This window comes from Ursus americanus, chromosome 2 (assembly GCF_024610735.1).
Source record: "Ursus americanus isolate L20-20 chromosome 2, mUrsAme1.1.p, whole genome shotgun sequence".
Taxonomy (NCBI): domain Eukaryota; kingdom Metazoa; phylum Chordata; class Mammalia; order Carnivora; family Ursidae; genus Ursus; species Ursus americanus.
This window is the reverse complement of record NC_142128.1, coordinates 7,107,370-7,127,747: the sequence shown is the minus strand read 5'-3', so window position 1 is coordinate 7,127,747 and position 20,378 is coordinate 7,107,370. Positions and strand designations below refer to the sequence as shown.

The 20,378-nt window shown below is 41.0% G+C and overlaps 1 protein-coding gene across 1 annotated transcript in view; it reads left to right on the top strand.

The window, feature by feature from the left end:
- LOC123777302 (NXPE family member 3-like) overlaps positions 1 to 20,378 on the top strand; it is a 64,096-nt gene that overhangs the window by 26,745 nt on the left and 16,973 nt on the right. Inside the window, exon 3 of the mRNA XM_045773866.2 lies at positions 10,498 to 10,702. The gene's annotated coding sequence lies outside the window, so the exon portion shown is untranslated. The remainder of the gene's footprint in view (positions 1 to 10,497; positions 10,703 to 20,378) is intronic.

Below are 20,378 nucleotides of genomic sequence, written 5' to 3'. Positions count from 1 at the left end.
CTACTTAGTTAATAAATAAAATCCCCATTTACTCTCTTTTAAGTAAAATTACTGTAAACAACATAAAATTCAAACTTTTGTCCCAAACTCCCCCTCAATTTCTTTTTCTTTTCCCTTTCTCTGTTTTTTCTTTCTTTCTTTCTTTCTGAGCAGCAGCTGGTAGAGCAAGCTGTGGTTCTCTTAGAATCTAAAACCTGAGTGACTTCTGCTCAGTGCATGCAATTTCCTCAGCCCCTCCAAACTTAAATTGATCCAAACCCCAAATCTTCCATGTGTACCACTTTTCTAAATAGTCACTATCACAGGACCTGTGAGTTACCTCCCATTTAGAAAAGAAAAACAAACATTTAGCATCTCTAGCAGTTATATAGAATAAAAGTATGTCCCAAGAAGGCAGTACCTTGTGCAAAGTTATTAACAATCTTGAAGATATCTGGGGAGGAGGAAGGTAGAATAGAAAAGCTAGCCATATGTTCAGTGACCATACCTTATGTGAACTCAGTTGTAAAGTTAACAACAAGCTAATTGTAGCTCTTGCTTACCATGTTTTTGAAGAACGTCCATTTGAGCATATTATCTCCCATCTCAGGTGGGAAGCTCAGATACATTCCTGACTTCCTGAAAAGTTTAGAAATGTGCTGTACTGTCACCCTCAGCCACTGTGCTAGTTGGAGTTTCTCCTTTATTTTAAACAGTTTATTGAAGTGTAATTGACAAACCATAAACATATTTAAAGTATGCAGTTTCATAAGTTATAATACATACGTCCACCTGGAAAACAATCTTCATAAGATAATCTTCATAAGATAATTAACATACCTACCACCCCAGAAAGTGTCCTCATGGCCCTTCCTAATCCTTCCTGCTCCTCCACTCCCACTTCCTCCCAAGGCAACTACACATTTTCTTTCTGTCTTTTTAGCTTAGTTTGCATTTGCTAGAGCTACTTGTAACCAACCGTACAATAGGTACTCTTTTTTCTGTGTGACTTCTTTTGCTCAACATAATCATTTTGACATCCACCCACATTTCCACATCTGGCAATAGTTCATACCCTATTTACTGCTGTGTAGTGTTCCATTGTACGGATATACCATTACTTGACTATCCATTCATCTGTTGATAGACATTTGGGTTGTTTCCAATTTAGCTATTACAAATAAAGCTGCTATGAATATTTGTGCACAAGTCTTTGTATGGATATATGTTCATTTCTCTTGAATAAATACCTTAAAGTGAAATGGCTAGATCATATGGTAGGTATATGCTTAACTTTTTAAGAAACTGCCAAAACGTCCTCCAAATTGATTGTACCATTTTATATTGCCACCGTCACTGGGTAGGACTTCTAGTTGCTCTATATCCTTGCCAACATTTGGAAGGGTCCATCATTTATTTATTTATTTATTTATTTATTTATTTATTTATTTATTTATTTAAGAGAGCGAGCAGGGGGAGAGGGGCAGAGGGAGGAGGGGAGAGAGAATCTTAAGCAGGATCCATGCCCAGAGTGGAGCCCAACACGAGTCTCAGTCTCACAACCCTGAGATCATGACCTGAGCTGAAATCAAGAGTAGGGTGCTTAAGTGGCTGAGCCGCCCAGGTGCCCCTGGAAGGATCAGTCTTTTAAATGGTAGCTGTACTAATATAGCGTTCGTAATGGCCCATTCAAACATTTTTTACGATGGGAGCTTTAAAAATCCTAATCAGGTAATTCCAACATCTGAGTACTCTTGACGTTGGCACTTGATGATGATCTTTTCTCATTCAAGTTGTGATTATCCTGGCAGTTGGTATGATGAATGATTTTCTATCATTTACTGGACATTCTGGGAATTATTTTGTGAGACTCTGGGTCTTATTTTACCTTTGTTCTTTTTAGCAGGCAGTCACCTTGTTTAGGTGTGGCATGCAGATGTAGGTGGGGTGTGTATTCACTTGTCTTCGGGGCCCTACTGATGCCAGCCTGGTGACAATGGAGCATCAACGCTCACTGTCTCATTGCCACTGGGTGAAGGTGGAAGTTCAGCTCCCCACTTTGCCTTGCTGACATCAGGGACAGGGAAACACAGTGCCAACTAGCATTTCTTCACTGCACCTTGTCTGCCGTGTTGCTTCCAGGTGGGAGTGGAAGCTCAGATCCCTCCTGGAGTCAGTTTTATCGTAATCCATGTATATGTTACTTTGAACTCTTTACATACTACAAAGAACCGAGTAGATATCTTCCAAGTGGAAATATTCTTTGAAAACACTCAGTAGATGGGATAAATAGAATAGATACCACTTTAGAGTAAATTAGTAAGCTAAAAAATTATTCTAGAATTCAGGTTCTCTCCCTCAACTCTATAGTGTTGTTTAGAATTCTCTTTACCCTGTTATAATTAATAATTTTTTACATTAACTTTCCCTGTTCAAATTAAATCCTGTGTGTTTCTTTCTTCTCATTGGATTCTAATTGATACACTGGTAGTTCCTGATAAATCAATTTGTGACATTCCTCTTTTTCGCATAATAAAAAGAACCCTGGACTTTCAATGGCTTGATACTAAAGTTTATTTTGAGCTCATCCGAAGTCCAGTAAGTGTTTGAGGGAGGCCTTGCATATTGCTGTCCTTTAAGCAGTGACTCTAAAATCAAGGTCCCTTTCATCCTAAGTCCCCAGTGTCTCTCAGAGCCTCCCAGGGTCACTACTGGATCCTCTGCATCTGGCCCACTGAGAGAGAGATTGAGAGAAAGAGAGAGAATAGAAGATTATATGGGGTGTTTTATGTCCAGGCATGGAAGTGTTATACATCTTTGCTGCCCAAATTCCAATGTCCACAACCCACTCAGGGAAATTAGGAAACAAAGTCTTCAGGAAGAGAAAATGGGGTGGTGAGCAACTAGCTAGACGCCCATTTTTCCAAAGTATTTATATTAATTTTAAGCATATCGATGAACAGTGTTTCTATTTTTGTAATTATGTAAGTTTTTTCCTTGTCTCTCTCTCCCTTCCTCCCTTTCTTATTTTTCACACCTGCTTATTTTTCATCAGTAAGTAATTACTGAGAACCTCTGGTGTCCAGGCACTGTTCCAGGTTCTAGGAACATAGCAATGACCAAAAAAAAAAAAAAAAACAAATCAAAAAAAACCAAGATTCCTGTTTTGTTGTGCATGAACTCTAGTGGAAAGACCCAGAAACAAGTAACAAAATAAAAACATACACATACAGCTCTGGACAGTGGGAAGTTCTGTGAGAGAAAACAACGTGCAAGTGCAAGACGGTGAGGAGGAGGAGGACGATGGTTAGATTAAAAGGTCAGAGAAGGTACTTCTTGAGCAGTTTCATTTGAGCTGAATCCAGAAGGACAAGAAGGAGCCCCCCTATGATTATTTTGGTGATAATCTCTGGCTCTGGCTCATTCAACCCTCTGCCTCTTTTGCAACAACACCTGTGCAGCAGAACACACCTGGAGGAAAACGTTCCATCATGCTGACAGTTCTCATTTGAAACACAGACCATACACCTCAAGGGGACCCTAGTGAAGCACAGTAATCACAGTGGTTCTCAAAATCTGGTCCCCAGATGGGCTGTATCAGTATCACCTGGGGGCTCGTTAGAAATGCAGCTTCTCAGGCCCAGCCCTAGACCCGCTGAGTCAGAAACCCTGGGGAGGAGCCGGTCTTTGTTTCAACAAGACCTCCAGGTGCTGCTGATGTGCCCTGAAGCCTGAGAGCCACTGCCCTACTTCCACCGGCCGCTCCTAGGTGACTGCTTCCCCCGCGTCTCCTGAAACCTTCCCCAACCTCACCCGCTGCGGATGACCTAACATATTCTCTTGAACAAAACAAAACACCTGTAGGTGAAATTGCAGACTCTCCCACAAGCACATTTCCTCACCTCCTGGTGCCTATACTAGAGTTCTCCATCTTCCCACCTGTTTTTGTAAAGTTACCTCCCTGCTCTTGTCTGTGACTGGTTCTTCTACTTCCCTCTAGTTCTTGTCCCCTCCTGCCTGTTCAAGGACATCACTCTACCAATTTCTCCTCCCTCCTGAGTCACTTTCCCTCTCAACAGTGTTATTTCCCTTACATTCCTGTGGCATATATCTGTCCCTTTCTACTTTATTTTCATAGGCTTAAGTATCTGAGTCAATTACAGAATCATGACCTTCCACTCCCAAATATTTCAGTAGAAATATTTTAGAAACAATATTTTTAGACATAACCAAAATAAGATTATTACAGTGAACAAAATGAGTAATAATTCCTTAAATCTAATACACAGTTCATAATCAAATTTCTTCCATTGTCCTTCAAAATTCCATACAATTGTTTTTTCTTTTTCTTTTTTTTTTTTAAGATTTTATTTATTTATTTGACAGAGATAGAGACAGCCGGCGAGAGAGAGAACACAAGCAGGGGGAGTGGGAAAGGAAGAAGCAGTCTCATAGCAGAAGAGCCTGATGTGGGGCTCGATCCCGTAACGCCGGGATCATGCCCTGAGCCGAAGGCAGATGCTTAACCGCTGTGCCACCCAGGTGCCCCCATACAATTGTTTTTTCAAAGTCAAGATCCATTCCAGGACCTGGTGGTTTATCCCTTGATTTCTTTCTTTCATTCTTTTTTTTTTAAAGCTTATTTATTTATTTAAAGCTTATTTATCTCTATATGCAACATGGGCTTGAACTCATAACCCCGAGATCAGAAGTCACATGCTCCACCAACTGAGCCAGCCAGGCGCCCCAACCCCTTGATTTCTTTAAATCCAGCTAGTCCTTCCTTTTCCTTATCCTTTTTAGTGGAAAAGTCAGGGCCAATTGTCCTGTCAAATGTCCCACCTTCTGGATATTTCTGCTTGCTTCCTGATGGTAACATTTAGTTAGTCCTCTAGTTCTTGTATTCCCTATAAAAAATAAGAGTTAAAGACTTGATAGATTTAACTTAAGCATTTGGAAAGGGATGTCGTAAAATCTATTTGCCACACATTTAGAGATATGCACAGTATTGATTGTAGACCATGACCATGAGTGACCAACCACTGGATAAGGTTTTTTGTTTTCTTTTCTTTTGTTTTTTTAAACATGGGACATCAATACCATTCCCATGGTATTTTTTTAAAAATTTTATTTATTTATTTGACAGAGAGAGAGACAGCCAGCGAGAGAGAGAACACAAGCAGGGGGAGTAGAAGAGGAAGAAGCAGGCTCCCAGCGGAGGAGCCCGATGTGGGGCTCGATCCCAGAATGCCAGGATCATGCCCTGAGCCGAAAGGAAGACGCTTAATGACTGAGCCACCCAGGCGCCCCTGGATAAAGTTATATAAGCCTGATCCCTCCACAGGAGTTATGTTTCCCCCCTTGGGATCAGAAAGTAATCTAGTGGTATCATTTTGGCCTTGTATGAATTCCAGAAATCCCCATTAACCATTCTCCTAATAATTTTAATACAGCTGATGATGATTGCCTGTATCAATCATTTTATAAGTGTTATAAAAGGGTGACTTTCTTTCTCTTTAAAAATTTTTAGAGGGGAGGAGGGACAGATTGAGAAGGTGAGAGCAACTCTTAAGCAGTCTCCATGCTGCCCAGCGCGGAGCCTGACTGGGGGCTTGATCTCACAACCCTGAGATCATGACCTGAGCTGAAATCAAGAATCAGATTCCTAACCAACTGAGCCACACAGGCGCCCCAAAAAGAGTGGTTTTCTAACTCCATTGTTCTTTCTACAGTTACCGGCTGGCCTTTTATAAAAATAATGCTTCCTCTCATTTACTGAAGCTAATAGGTTAGTTGAAAGATAGCTTCTCCCAGAAAGGCAAGAGAAAGTTCAATTGTTTTCCTTTAATGACCAATTTGCAAAGAAAAGAGCTGGTTTAAAATGGTAGCAAATGACTATCTTTTTTTAGTATCATTGTGGATACCTAGATTTTTATAAATTTGGCATGATTGAGCCAATCTTTTATAAAATTATCATTTTCTCTAATTATTCCCTCTCATTCTTTTCTCTAATATTCAAATTTTCATGATCTCTGCCAAATTGACTCTGTGTCCTTTCTGACATACCTCCAACACTAGAAAGCTTCACTAATGTGATTTCTAGCACAAGATATCCCCGGCTCCCTTTGTACTGTTTTGCTCCAGATCTAGCATGTGTTGATTCTCCAAGAATTCATGGAGTTAGAAATGAATAGAATGGGTATTTACCCCAAAGATACAGACGTAGTGAAGAGAAGGGCCATATGCACCCCAGTGTTCATAGCAGCATTGTCCACAATAGCTAAATTGTGGAAGGAGCTGAGATGCCCTTCAACAGATGACTGGATTAAGGAGATGTGGTCCATATATACAATGGAATATTAGTCAGCTATCAGAAAGAACAAATTCTCAACATTTGATACAACATGGACGGCACTGGGGAAGATAATGCTAAGTGAAATAAGTCAAGCAGAGAAAGAGAACTATCATATGATTTCTCTCATCTATGGAACATAAGAACTAGGATGATCGGTAGGGGAAGAAAGGGATAAAGAAAGGGGGGTAATCAGAAGGGGGAATGAAACATGAGAGACTATGGACTATGAGAAACAAACTGAGGGCCTCAGAGGGGAGGGGGGTGGGGGAATGGGATAGGCCGGTGATGGGTAGTAAGGAGGGCACGTATTGCATGGTGCACTGGGTGTTATACGCAACTAATGAATCATCGAGCTTTACATCGGAAACCAGGGATGTACTGTATGGTGACTAACATAATATAATAAAAAATAAATAAATAAATAAATAAATAAATAAATAAATAAATAAATAAATAAATAAAATAAAATAAAAAAGAAATGAATAGAATGGGTATTTACCCCAAAGATACAGACGTAGTGAAGAGAAGGGCCATATGCACCCCAATGTTCATAGCAGCATTGTCCACAATAGCTAAATTGTGGAAGGAGCTGAGATGCCCTTCAACAGATGACTGGTTTAAGAAGATGTGGTCCATATATACAATGGAATATTACTCAGCTATCAAAAAGAACGATTTCTCAACATTTGCTGCAACATGGATGGCACTGGAGGAAACAATGCTAAGTGAAATAAGTCAAGCAGAGAAAGACAATTATCATATGGTTTCTCTCATCTATGGAACATAAGAACTAGGAAGATCGGTAGGAGAAGAAAGGGATAAAGAAGGGGGGTAATCAGAAGGGGGAATGAAGCATGAGAGACTATGGACTCTGAGAAACAAACTGAGGGCTTCAGAGGGGAGGAGGTGGGGGAATAGGATAGGCTGATGATGGGTAGTAAGGAGGGCACGTATTGCATGGTGCACTGGGTGTTATACGCAACTAATGAATCATCAAACTTTACATCAAAAACCAGGGATATACTGTATGGTGACTAACATAATATAATAAAAAAATATTATTATAAAAAAAAAAACCTTTTGCCAAAGGGGAAAAAAACATAAGTAAGAAATGAATAGAATGAAATTAGAAATGAATCTGGTCACTGTGACTGCTCATGATTATTGGGGTAACATTGTTTCTAGATCATTTAACAGACAGAAGAAAATGCAGATGGATGATAGATACACAGATAGACTAAAAATCATGAATTCATATTGATATTTCAAATTTATTCTAGAATTAGTGGTTTATTTTCTTATTTGAGTTTATATTTGTATCTCATTTCTCTTACACTGGAAATCTAATAATACAAACAATTACTTTCATGCATTGTTGGTGGGAATGCAAACTGGTGCAACCACTGTGGAAAACAGTATGGAGGGGCTCAAAAAGTTAAAAATAGAGCTGCCCTACAATCCAGCAATCGCACTACTGAGTATTTACCCAAAGAATCACACTAATTCAGAGTGATACCTGCACTCCCATGTTTATAGCAGCATTATTTTTGATAGCCCAAGTGTCCATCGATAGATGAATGGATAAAGAAGATGTGGTGTGTGTGTGTGTATGTATATGTATACATACACACACAATGGAATATTATTCAGCCATTAAAAAATGAAATCTTGCTCTTTGCAATGACATAGATAGGGCTAGAGAGTATAAAGCTAAACAAAATAAGTCAGAGAAAAATGACTACTATATGATTTCATTCATATGTGGAATTTAAGAAACAAAACAAATGAACAAAGGGGAAAAAAGAGAGACAAAAAAACAGACTTTTAATTACAAAGAACAAACTGCTGGTTACCAGAGGGGACATGGGTGGGGAGATGGGTGAAACAGGTGATGGGGATTAAGGAGCTCACTTGCTGTGATGTGCACCAGGTGATGTATGGAATCGTTGGATCACTATATTGTACACCTGAAACTAATATAACACTGTATGTTAACTAACTGGAATTAAAATAAAAACTTTAAAAAAGCCCCACAATTACTTACTTGCCATGTACTATCATTCTAAAAAAAAGTAATTGCAAAGAAACAATACCACTATTAAAAATAACAGGGATGCCTGGGTGGCTCAGTCGATTAAGCATCTGCCTTTGGCTCAGGTCATGATCCCAAGGTCCTGGGATCGAGTCCCGCGTCAGGCTTCCTGCTCAGTGGGGAGCCTGTTTCTCCCTCCGCCTGCCATCCCTCCTGCTTGTGCTCTCTCTCTCTCTGACAAATAAATAAATAAAATCTTAAAAAAAAAAACAGTAAAACCACTGAATGAAGTCAAAGATTGGTTTATAGATGACTAGGGTTTATCAAAAGAACTCAGAAGCTGACCTGAAGAGGCTTCCGCTGGACCAAAAAAAATAAAAAAATAAAAAAGGACATTTGATTATCAACAAGGACAAAAACTGCTCCACTGGATTGAAACACAACAGATGTGTTTAAATCCACAAATTTATAATGATAACACTGTGGAGAATTTTAGGCAATCAACTCATTTTTTTTAAAGATTTTTTTATTTATTTATCTGACAGAGATAGAGACAGCCAGCAAGAGAGGGAACACAAGCAGGGGAAGTGGGAGAGGAAGAAGCAGGCTCATAGCAGAGGAGCCTGATGTGGGGCTGGATCCCGTATTGCTGGGATCACGCCCTGAGCCAAAGGCAGACGCTTAACCGCTGTGCCACCCAGGCGCCCCTCAACTCATTTTAAAAACTGATACGTAAAGGGAAAGAATCAAGTTTTTATCCTGTCTTTCCTATATAACCAATGGTTGGCAAGGGGAAATTTCTCTCTGTAACAATATTCTAGCTAATAAATAAAGAAGGAATGATAACACTAGAATGTCATCATTTCGTAACCCCTTGTGAATTGATAGAATTATTCAGTAATCATTAATAGCTGTCATATCACAAAAAGTAGAGATATCCAGACAATATGGTGCCAGATGGAAGCACAGTCATTACTTTTGAAGCTTTGCCCCCCCCACCAACAAATTGGAATCTGAATTTGATCAAGCCTCTAGATCTAACTACTAATTTATAGGAAATACAGAGGCTGAAAGAAAATGTTAAACAGTGTTGATGTGAAAAGCTAGACCACAGGAAGCTCTACAGAAAAAAATAATCTGGTTTCTTCAACAAATAGTTGCAAATGGGGGGTGGGACAAGTGGAGGAGAGGGGCTGATTGAAAAAGACATAAGAGACATAGCCACCAGTCACAAAGTGTGAACTTTATATGATTTGAACCAACTGTAATATTCCTTTGTAAACTTTTTTTGTCCTTAGAATGCATCCCCCTAACCAAGTACAAAGAACTGTGTTGTAAAGCCACTTGAAATAAATTCATTCTCTTTGTGGTTCTTAGCAACCTGATAAATATTTCAAGTTGTTCATTATGTCCCCAGTTTCAGGGGCTGCACTTTTTAGATTTAAAATTTTAATAGGTATTGCATATATGTGAATCAAAAAGCAAAACTGTACAGAAAATTATGCAAAGAGAAGTCTTGTGTCCATACTGCCCTCAAACTCCATTCCCTTTCATCTATAGGCAACTATTTTGTTTATTTATGCATCAGACACTTCTTTTTACAAATATAAGGATTTAAGTGCATAGGTATGCATGTACATATATGAATATAAGGATTTATACATATTAAGGATTTTTACAAATACAAGGATTTAAATGTATGTGTATGCATGCACATATAGAAAAATGGGTGTACATCATTTTACTTAAAACTTTATTAGAAAATATAATAAAACAGAAAATGCATAAAACAGTTTAACAAATTGTTATAAAATGATCATTCATATAACTCCCACCCAAAATAAGAAAGAGAACAAAATTCTTACTCCAGAAGCCCCTGACACCATGTCTCTCCTGAGTTGTAGCCCCTCCTTCTCTCCTATTATTCTAGATGTACTCATTATTCTAACTTTTATAATATTTTTACCCTTATCTTTCTTTATGGTTTTTCCATCTTATAAGGCATTCCCAAGCAATACATGTGCATTTTGCCTGATTTTTAACTTCATGTAATTGAAAACATACACTATGAATTCTGTTTTGTCTGGCTTCTTTTTTTTTTTTTTTAAGATTTTATTTATTTATTTGACAGAGAGAGAGAGCCAGCAAGAGAGGGAACACAAGCAGGGGGAGTGGGAGAGGAAGAAGCAGACTCCCAGCGGAGGAGCCTGATGTCCCAGCAGAGGAGCCTGATGTGGGCTCGATCCCAGAACACTGGGATCACGCCCTGAGCCAAGGCAGACACTTAACGACTGAGCCACCCAGGCGCCCCTGTCTGGCTTCTTATGCTCAATAAGGTATTTAAGATTCATCCATATTCTTCATGTAATTGCAATTGATCCATTTCCACTGTTACATGATGTTTCATTGTATGATTATATCACACTGTATTTTTACTTTCCACTGTTGATGGGCTATTATGAAACATTGCTGTGTTCTTGCACCTGTAACTTTACAGCCTACACGGGCAGGTGTTTCTGTAGGGTGTCCCCTGGTGGTGGTTTTGCTGATCAGAGAGTAGATGTACCTTTTGACTTACTGGAGTCTGCCAATTTTTCAAAAGTGGTTTTGCCTGTTTACTCTTTCACAAGCAGCTCTTGTTGTTCCACATTCTTGCCAGCATTTGATATTATCATTTTAAAAGATTTTATCATCTTTAAATATTTGGCAAAATTTGTGGGTGTGACTTAATGTCGTTTTAATTTTAATTTCTCTGGATTACTTATGAAAGAACGTTAAAAAAAAAAAAAGTTTGGGATGTTTGGGTACCTGATTGACCTGGCACATTAAATGAGAAGTCCATCCGTTCCCCATTGCTCTGCAGTGCACCTTCCTCGTAAATCAGGTTTCCATGTATTGGTTTGTTTTGGGGCTGTCTATTCGGTTCAGTGAGTCTGTCTATACCAGCACCAATACCATCCAGTCTTCATTACTATAGTTCTGTAGTGATTCCTCATTTCTGATAGACAAGACTACACTTTTGTTCTTTAAAAGGGCCTGGGCAATTTTTTTTGGACTTTTGTGCTTCCATAGAAATCTTTCAACCAATTTATGAAACTGAAAAAAAATTCCTGTTGAATTATTTTGTGATTATATTGAATAATTGTGATTATACTGAATTTGTCATTCAATTTGGTTTCAACTGAGATATAATGAACATCTTTCCATTAATACTGTTGTCATTGATTTCTAATGTAATTGCATTATGACCAGAGAATATATTTCATAGAATTTAAATCTTTTGAGATTTGATGAGCCTTGCTTTTTGGCCCAGTATACAATCAATGCTTGTAAATGTTCCACATGGGAATTCTGCAGTCGATAGTTTTATTGTCTAAGTTGGACTGGTTGGGTTTTTTTTGGTTTTTTTGTTTTTAGAAATTTTACTTATTTAGGGGTGCCTAGGTGGCTCAGTTGATTAAGTGTCTGCTTTCGGCTCAGGTCACAATCTCGGGATCTTGGGATGGAGCCCTTCATTGAGCTCCCTGCTCAGCGGAGAGTCTGCTTCTCCCTCTCCTTCACCCCTTCTCCCCACTTGTGCTCTCTCTGGTGTGCACACACCAGCACAAGTGAACAGTGGTCATGGACCACTCTTTCCTTTATGGACCCTCTTTTCTCTTGGCTTCCATAATATCCCATCCTTCAATTCAGACACGAGTGACTTGAAAAATAAGGTTCACAGAATCCATTTTGCTAGTCAGGGTGATAGCAGAGGTACATGGCTTTCAAGAGTGGTGGAGGTTGCAAGGTCAATGGCATCCTTGGTGTGAACAACAGCAGGGATTTCTCCTACTGCTCAATCAGGCAGCAGCAGTGGTGGTGGATGCCTCAGCAGTTGTTTGGAGCATGGTGTAGGGTGTAGTTCCTGGAAGTTTAGCATTCAAGCTTGCTTTTCGAGTCTCCCAGCAGTATTGGGGGTACCCAGAATCCTCCTATTAATATCCATTATTGTTTACTCAACCGAATTAACTCCTGTTTCTGGAAAGTAGGAACTCTGATTAATCAAAGTAAGTGATTATACTGCCCCTGGTAACTGGCAATTACAGCTTCATATGGTAAGTGGTGAGCTATGAGAGTACGCAGGATAGGCATGTGGCCCAGGCTTCGGGGCCTAGGGAAGATTTCCACCAAGGGAAGCTACTTGAGCTGAGTTCTAAAAGAGGATTGTGAATTAGCCAGGCACAGAGCATTCTAGGACATTCTAGGTAGAAGGGCATTCCAGGCTGGGAAACAGAGATGCCCAGGGATGATATAAATCACATGGCAACGTTGTTGAGATGGGGATGGGGTGAGGGGAGAGGGGAGAGAGCAGAATTAAGCAAGAAGAAGATCCCTGAGGATTTGTATACATACCATGCCCCAAGTGATTTCCTGGACTAGTAGCAGGGCTTGAGCCTTGCCTTACAAGGTATACCCTGGAGGTAGATGCTTAACACTTTCTGGCTATGGTTTTAGATGAGTACCTATTTTGTATTCAGCTCTCAGCCTTGCCTGAAAATTCAGGAAAGAGCTAGCTGAAAGTGACCATAGCCCATGATGGAAACCCCTGACCCAGAGAGAAACCAGCATGCTGGACCCTCACCTTGCAAACTCCTGAGCATGACTCCCTTCCCTTAGTCAACTCTGACCCAACTCAGCCAAGCTCCACTCCCTTAGAGACCTTGTTCTCTCAAGTTCTCCCCCAGACAACCCTCCTCCCTCCCTGTGTCTTCTACAGTTTAGTTAACAGAGCGTTTTTCTCCAAAGCTGTACCTTACTGTTCTATATGGACAGGTGTTCTTGTGATTTGTCCCACATAGCCGACCACCTGGGCCTGCATGTACACAGGCAGGCTAAGGAATATTGTTTGTGAGACTTATGCTGTGTGAATGATCTTGGGAGCCTGGTGGTTTGAAATATATTATCTGACCTCCAGGTCAGAACTGGCCTTTCTGTTCTGGACGCCAAGAGCTACAAATATTGTCTCACATCCCTTCCTGCTCCAGGCTGGGCTGGAGCCCCTGAATGGAATCCAGGAGAGGACGCAGACACACATAGCCCAGGCTCCTTGAAAATATAGAAAAACGACAACATAGAAATGCAGCTCACTCCAGACTGCACGTAGGCAAACAAATGTTTAATTTCAGACCCCGTTGTTTGCCCTATATATATGGCCTTTTGGGGGATGGTCGGTTGGAAGTCTCACCCGAGGAGAGGACGCTCCACCCAGGCTTCTCAGTCAGAACCCCAGCCTGGCTGTTTCCACGGGGCTTCCCCACCTGATGAGGTTGGTTCTCGTAAGTACCTGATTTGATGTAACTTTGCCTTTTTCTCATTTATTGCCTACTATAATCTTCATCTATATGTAGATTCCTTTTCTCTTCTGTTTCTATTAGGTTTCTATAATAATAATACAGTTTTCTTTCCTTTTTGGAACAAACATGGCTGTCGTGAATCTACCGTTCAGAACGCTTAACTTTACTGGGAAAGAAAACATTTGATATCCCTTCATGTTGGCCTTGTTGCTAGAAAACCTAAGGCTAAGTTGATTGCTCACATGGAGCAATTTCTTTCTTTTCTTTTCTTTTTTTTTTAAAGATTTTCTCCATTTAGTTATTTGACAGAGAGAGAGCACAAGTAGGCAGAGCAGCAGGCAGAGGGAGAGGGAGAAGCAGTCTCCCCGCTGAGCAGAGAGCCTGGCATGGGGCTTGATCCCAGGACCCTGGGATCATGACCCGAGCCAAAGGAAGCTGCTTAACCAACTGAGCCACCCAGGCGCTCCTCACAAGGAGCAATTTCTAAGCAACAAGTTCAATTACTGGTTTGTCTACCTCTGCCATTAGATACACAATTGTCTCTCAGCTCCAAACTTATCCTTCTATGCTCAACTTTGTGAGTCTGGGCCTGGGACTCTGCAAACATCTCTGCTCTACCTGCTGGTTACTTCTTAGAATCTTCTAATAGGGAATGCCAGAGGGAGAGGGCAAGGCTCCAACAAAGAGACGGCACTTGCTATTCCCATCTGCTTCTTGTGGGATTGCTGCTTGTGTCCTGTTCCAGTGAGCATCAGCTACCCTCCTCATGCTGACAGCACCTGGTCCTTGCTGGAGCAGAAGCTGATCCAGTTTGTGGTTTTTCCAGCACTTTCAGAACGAGTTGAGCAGTGCCCTGTGCAGAGGTCTGAGTGTTATCTCCATGGACCCCTACGTTTCTAAGTTTTTGTCATTCTAACAACTTCTCTCAGCTCCTTCAGTCCCAAGGGTGGTGGCTGCTTCCTGCCATTGGAATCTACATAACACCATAGTGTTCTCATTCTGCTTTTCCAGTTATCTTTGCACAACTCTGTGTACCGGGTTAATGATTCTTTATATTAAATTCTCTGTTTGATCTGGTGGATTTCTGTCTCCTTACCAGACCCTGACCAGAATACCTTCCTCTCTGCTTTCTTAGTTTTCCTTTTTGTACATCAATCTTTCTTATTTTGTCTGATCAAATAATTTGTATTATATATTTTGGAAATAGAATCAAAATAATATTTTCCTATATAAACTCTGGATTTCAGAGTTTCTCTTTTCTCTCAACCTCTCATGCATTTCCTACAGCCACACCATTGGGAAACCTTCTCCCAGCTTGAGTCCCTTTTCTCCTCTAGTGCTTGAGTGCTACATAGAAAACAACGAAAATTCAGACTCAGGAAAAAGAGCACTCAGTCTTTAAGCAAGGACATCATCCCCTGCACATTCCCCACATCTGCTTAGGTATGGGATTCAAGTCTAGTTTCTCTTTAGAAAGGAGACATACATGGCCCTCTCCCCCCGTGTGTTGCTTTGTTCTACAGACGTCAGTAGACAAGGCTGTCTAGTGAGTGGGAAGAGGAAGTCATTATTCTTTGTCTGGGGGTTTGGACCATAGTGTTCTACAGTGGTTCAGCTCTTCTTGCCTTCAGACTTATTCCCACATTTCTTCTTTGCTGTCGTGTTTTCAGACTCTAAGTTTATTCTGCTACAAAGCGTGGCTCTCTTTCCTACTACAGCTGTTCTCTCTCCACATTTGACTTCATTCTGGGTGCCTGACAGGCTGCATCACCCACATGTTTGGAGATGCTGTACTTTGGCGATATTTGAGGCATTGGCAGGACGTTACCGTGTGAGTTGCTATGAAGAGAGGAAACAAGACTTTGGGGACTTTGTAAAGGAAGGAAAGAAAGAGCAAGAAGAGCTGAGAGGTATCCTGAGATGAGGTAAGCAGGCTTATGCGTCAGAAAGGAAATGTGAGCAAAGGAAGTGGAGACATGGGCAGACTTGGGTTGAGGGAACACGGCATTTGGGCTACTTGTCAAGCAACCACTTGTCAAGCATGGATTAAAATCACAATCTGGGCAATTACTGTCTTGAATGTTGTGTGGAATATAAAGAAGGGCACAAGATATGGTGCCTGGTTTTGAGAAAGTGATATGTACAAATAGAACATTGGATAATGCCCGCAGAAGGGGGTATGAGGTAGTGCCCAGTGGTCAAGAAGACAGGAGACGCTGGTAAGGCTTCAGGATAGAGAAAATAGTCAACAGTTTCAAATACTGCTGGGAAACTTGAGAAAGCTAATGGAGAAAGAGACCTCAGAGATGGCAATTAGCACTGGCAACCCTGTGGAGAACTGGAAGCGGGTTCACGGTTGGGAGGGGTGTGAGATGGAACTTTGATTTCTAGAAGATTGGAGTATCTCTAGGATAGGATACCAGATGTCCACCCCTGAAAGCCAGGAGCCAGCATCCAGCTGTGCAAAGCCAAGGATAATGGCTAAGCTATCTTGAAGTGTGGGGCCACACTAGTAAGCCCATAGCTGACCCTGTGGTTCTGTAACCTACCTCATGGTTTCACTGCAAGCTCATTCTCATTCATGAACTGGGGGAAAGGGGAAAGGGAGGTGGCATTGGGTGGCAAGGGACCACCATGGTTCTTATTTCCCTTTCTGCTCCTATTGACCATTGCCTGATGCGTGGCAATCATCTAGATGGTCCTGAATACAGTGCTGGCTGGGGAGCCATGCCTGCGGATTGCCATCCAAATTTCAAAAGTATGTTCAAGTCTATGTGCAGTAGCGACTTACTCATCCATTAGCTGAACAAGCTTCTCTGACATGACTTTGCTGGCATCCCTTTGGGGTTTGAGTTATGTCATCAACTTGGCTCTGCCCTGGGCAGCATTTATAATTAGTTAGGTTGATTCCTCTTCTTGGTATGCTCTGGCCGAATGTGTCTGCCTAGGTCCCAGAGCTGTGTTGGGAAGAATATGGAGCCTACAACCTAGTCCCAGGAGTGAAAAGGAGCAATTGAGTGGTAGGATGTCTGGCATTTCTAAGGGGGGATGGTCTGGATTCCTAGGTCTTCCAACAGCCCCAAGAAGTAAGTGCAGAGGAGGACATAAGCTCCTTCCTAAAGGAGGAGTTGGAGGGGGAGGAATAAAAGAGTAGGCAGCAGTTGCTTTATGAAGCTGGGGAAGAGATACCTGGCTCTGTCCCAAGTGAAATTCTCTTATTAGTATTTGCCTTAGATTTGATAAGATGTTGAAGAAACATGATGTAATAATCAGGAAGCAGATGGCCGACAGTGTAGGATGACTGCATTTATTAGAGCAGTGCCAGTAGCTCTTTTTTTTTTTAATTTTTAAAAAGATTTTATTTATTTGAGAGAGAGAGCACAAGGGGGGAGAGGAGCAGAGGGAGAGGGAGAAGCAGACTCCCCTGCTGAGCAGGAAGCTTGACATGGGCCTCGATTCCAGACCACGGGATCATGACCTGAGCTGAAGGCAGGCACTTAACCGACTGAGCCACCCAGGCACCCCAGTTCTTAGATTTTTAAGAAAGTCTATCCAACGTTATAGGAACAAGAAAGCAGGGCTGGAGTTTCTAGGTGCTTGATGGAGGTGAAGGAGGTGAGTAGGTGAATAAAACTGGGGCCCAAGTCCTCGCATTTCAAGAAAACAAATGGAATGGGAATGTATCTGGAGTTTGCTAATAGCCATTGGGGGACTGAATCTCTTTCATACACTCCCCCCTGCCTCCCATCTTCATTTGGGCAGAAGCTAAAAATCTGCCCAGGTGTCTTGTGTTGCTGCTATTACTGTTATTGCTGTTATTATTTCTTCACATTGTTATGGGGCCTCATAATTTTTTTTTCTTTTTTAGAGAGAGAGAGAGCAGAGGGGAAGGGCAGAGGGAGAGGGAGAGAGAGAGAGAATCCCAAGTAGGCTCCGTGCTCAGCACAGAGCCTGATGCGGGGCTCGATCTTATGACCCTGAGATCATGACCTAAGCCAAAATCAAGAGTCAGATGCTCAACTGACTGAGCCACCCAGGCGCCTCTGGGGCCTCATAATTTTAATTGCACTTGCATATTATATATTCACCTGGTCTCCACATGGACACTTTTGGAGACAATAATATGGAAAATTATAATGGCAATGTTACCAAGTAACACCACACACTGGCTTTATTGCTTTGGCCCAGGGCTCTTTGCTGTTCTGGATTAGAGAACAGGCAGAAATTAATGCAGACGAGTGAGGTGCCTGAGTGGGTCAGTCAGTTAAGCGTCCACCTCTTGATTTCAGCTCAGGTCTTGATCTCAGGGTGGTGAGTTCAAGCCCCATGTTAATTAATTAATTAATTAATTAGTGCAGAAGGTCAAGAGGAGTCTCAGTTTATCCTCAGCTTGATGGTCCCCCATCCTACCCAACAGCCAGGTTGCCACTGCATCTGGGACAATGAGCTCTTTGCCATTCCCAGGATTCATGCTGGACAGTGGAAAGCCTGGTTCTCAAGCTCCAGGCCAGGTTTCCAGTGGAGGTTTCTCTCTCTGGCTGTAGACAACTTGAAAGAGCCCCCAGGCCTGTGTGCCCTATATAAGTAGTCCTCTGGGCCCTCCCTTGGCTTTGTTCCTGGGCCACCAGGTTCATCTTTGGCCCCTGCCTCAAGTCCTTGGTCCTCTCCTACTTAAACATGTCACCAGCCACGAAGGCAGTACTTAGGGGGTATGCCTGTCTTTGCCCTCACTTAATCCTGTCTTTTCTTGGGATCTAGCCTCAATGGAGGAGGAAGAGAATTCCTCCCAAAAAGTGCACTTTTTATTTCCACAATTAAAATGTGATTGTATAGGGGCGTCTGGATGGCTTAGTCTGTTGAGCATCTGACACTTGATTTCAGCTCGGGTCACGATCTCAGGGTCGTGAAATTGAGCCCTGTGTTGGGCTCCATGCTGGGCGAGCCTGCTTGAGATTCTCTCTTTCCCTCTTCTTCTGTCCCTCCCCCAATGCTCTCTCTCTCTCAAAAAAAAAAAGTGATCATATAAATAACACGTGCTTTTTAATTGAATTTGAATAACACATGGAAATATAAAGAGGAAAATAAAAGACACCTGAAAGCTCATTACCTTGAGATAACTAACATTTTGGTGACCATCCTTTCAAGAACCTCTTTATGCATTCAGGCATACATGTGTATAGTTTTACATCAATGGGATCATATTACACATACTTTGTGTGAGTGTGTGTGTGCATGTGTTTTATGTCATGAATTTCTTTCTCTCTCCCTCTTTCTTCTTCCTAAATGAACACCCTATCTCCCTGTTTCTGTCCTACATATGATCAATATTTTTATCTGCTGTGTACCCTTTTATATTCTTCATATCCAGTTGCTGTCATACAGATATATATGTATGTTTATGTATCTATGCTTATGTAATATGCACATACCTTATAAATAAGTAGATAGGTTTTTTCTTGGTTTTCAAATGTGATATACTTTAATCCATATTTTCTTTCATCACTTTGCTTTTCTTTTATTTTTTAAGATTTATTTATTTATTTCAGAGAGAGAGAGAGCACACAAGCTGGAGGAGCAGAGGGAGAGAACCTCAAGCAGACTCCACACTGAGCATGGAGCCCTACATGGGGCACAATCCCACAACCATGAGATTATGACCCAAGCCGAAATCAAGAGTCAGACTCTCAGCCAACTGTACCACCCAGGCTTCCGACCTTGCTTTTCTTATTTGATAATACCTTATGTTCACACTGCCAAGTTACCCACTATAATTCTATTCCATATCAACATTTCATTTCATAACATGGTAGAATCCCCCTATTGATAAATATGTTTGATTTCCAGTCTGGACTACTGTGAACAATGCTGCAATAAATATCCTGTTCCTTTCAACTAAGTTCTTTTATTTCTCTAGAATAGCTATCTAAGAGCCAGAATTGCTAGTTCAAGAGTATATGCATTTAATAGATATTAATAGATATGGCCAGATTGCCTTCCAAAAAGGCTTGAACACTTCAAAGTTTCACAAGCATAATTTCTTTTTCTCCTTTCATTTCCTCCACATTCCAGGCAGAAATAGGGAATTATTTCTCATTGTTGTTTTAATTTATAGTTTTCTGGCTTCAAGTGAATTTGAGCATCTATTCCTATGGCTGGCTATTTGGCAAATTGACTATTTATGACTTTTGCCCCTTTGTCTATGAGATTATTTATCTTTTTCTAATCAATTTGTAAGAGTTCTTTGTATATTATAGAGGTTGTGGTGGAAAGAACACTTGTTCCTCACTTTTGATGTTTCTACCTAGGAGGGGTAGACATTAGTGTAATGTTTCTGTCAGCTTTTAAACTCTTCATTCATTTCTCTTCTGGGGTAGAGAGATTGAATCTGACTGGTGAGTTTGGGAGGAGAGGTTAGATGTAGTAAGTCCAGGCCCTTCTTTTCTGTGTTTTCTGGGAGTAAGATATCCACTCAGAGCATATGTTCTTGATTGCACTCCACTGTCTCTTAATTGGTGAGTTTAACCTATTTACATTTATTGCAATAACTGTATAAATTAGGACTTGTTTCTTCTAATTTATTTCAAATTTCCCATTTATCATACTTTCTTTCTCCTTCTCTACTTTCCAATGGATGAATCAAATATTTTTCCTTATGTTTTAAACATTTTTGCATTCTATT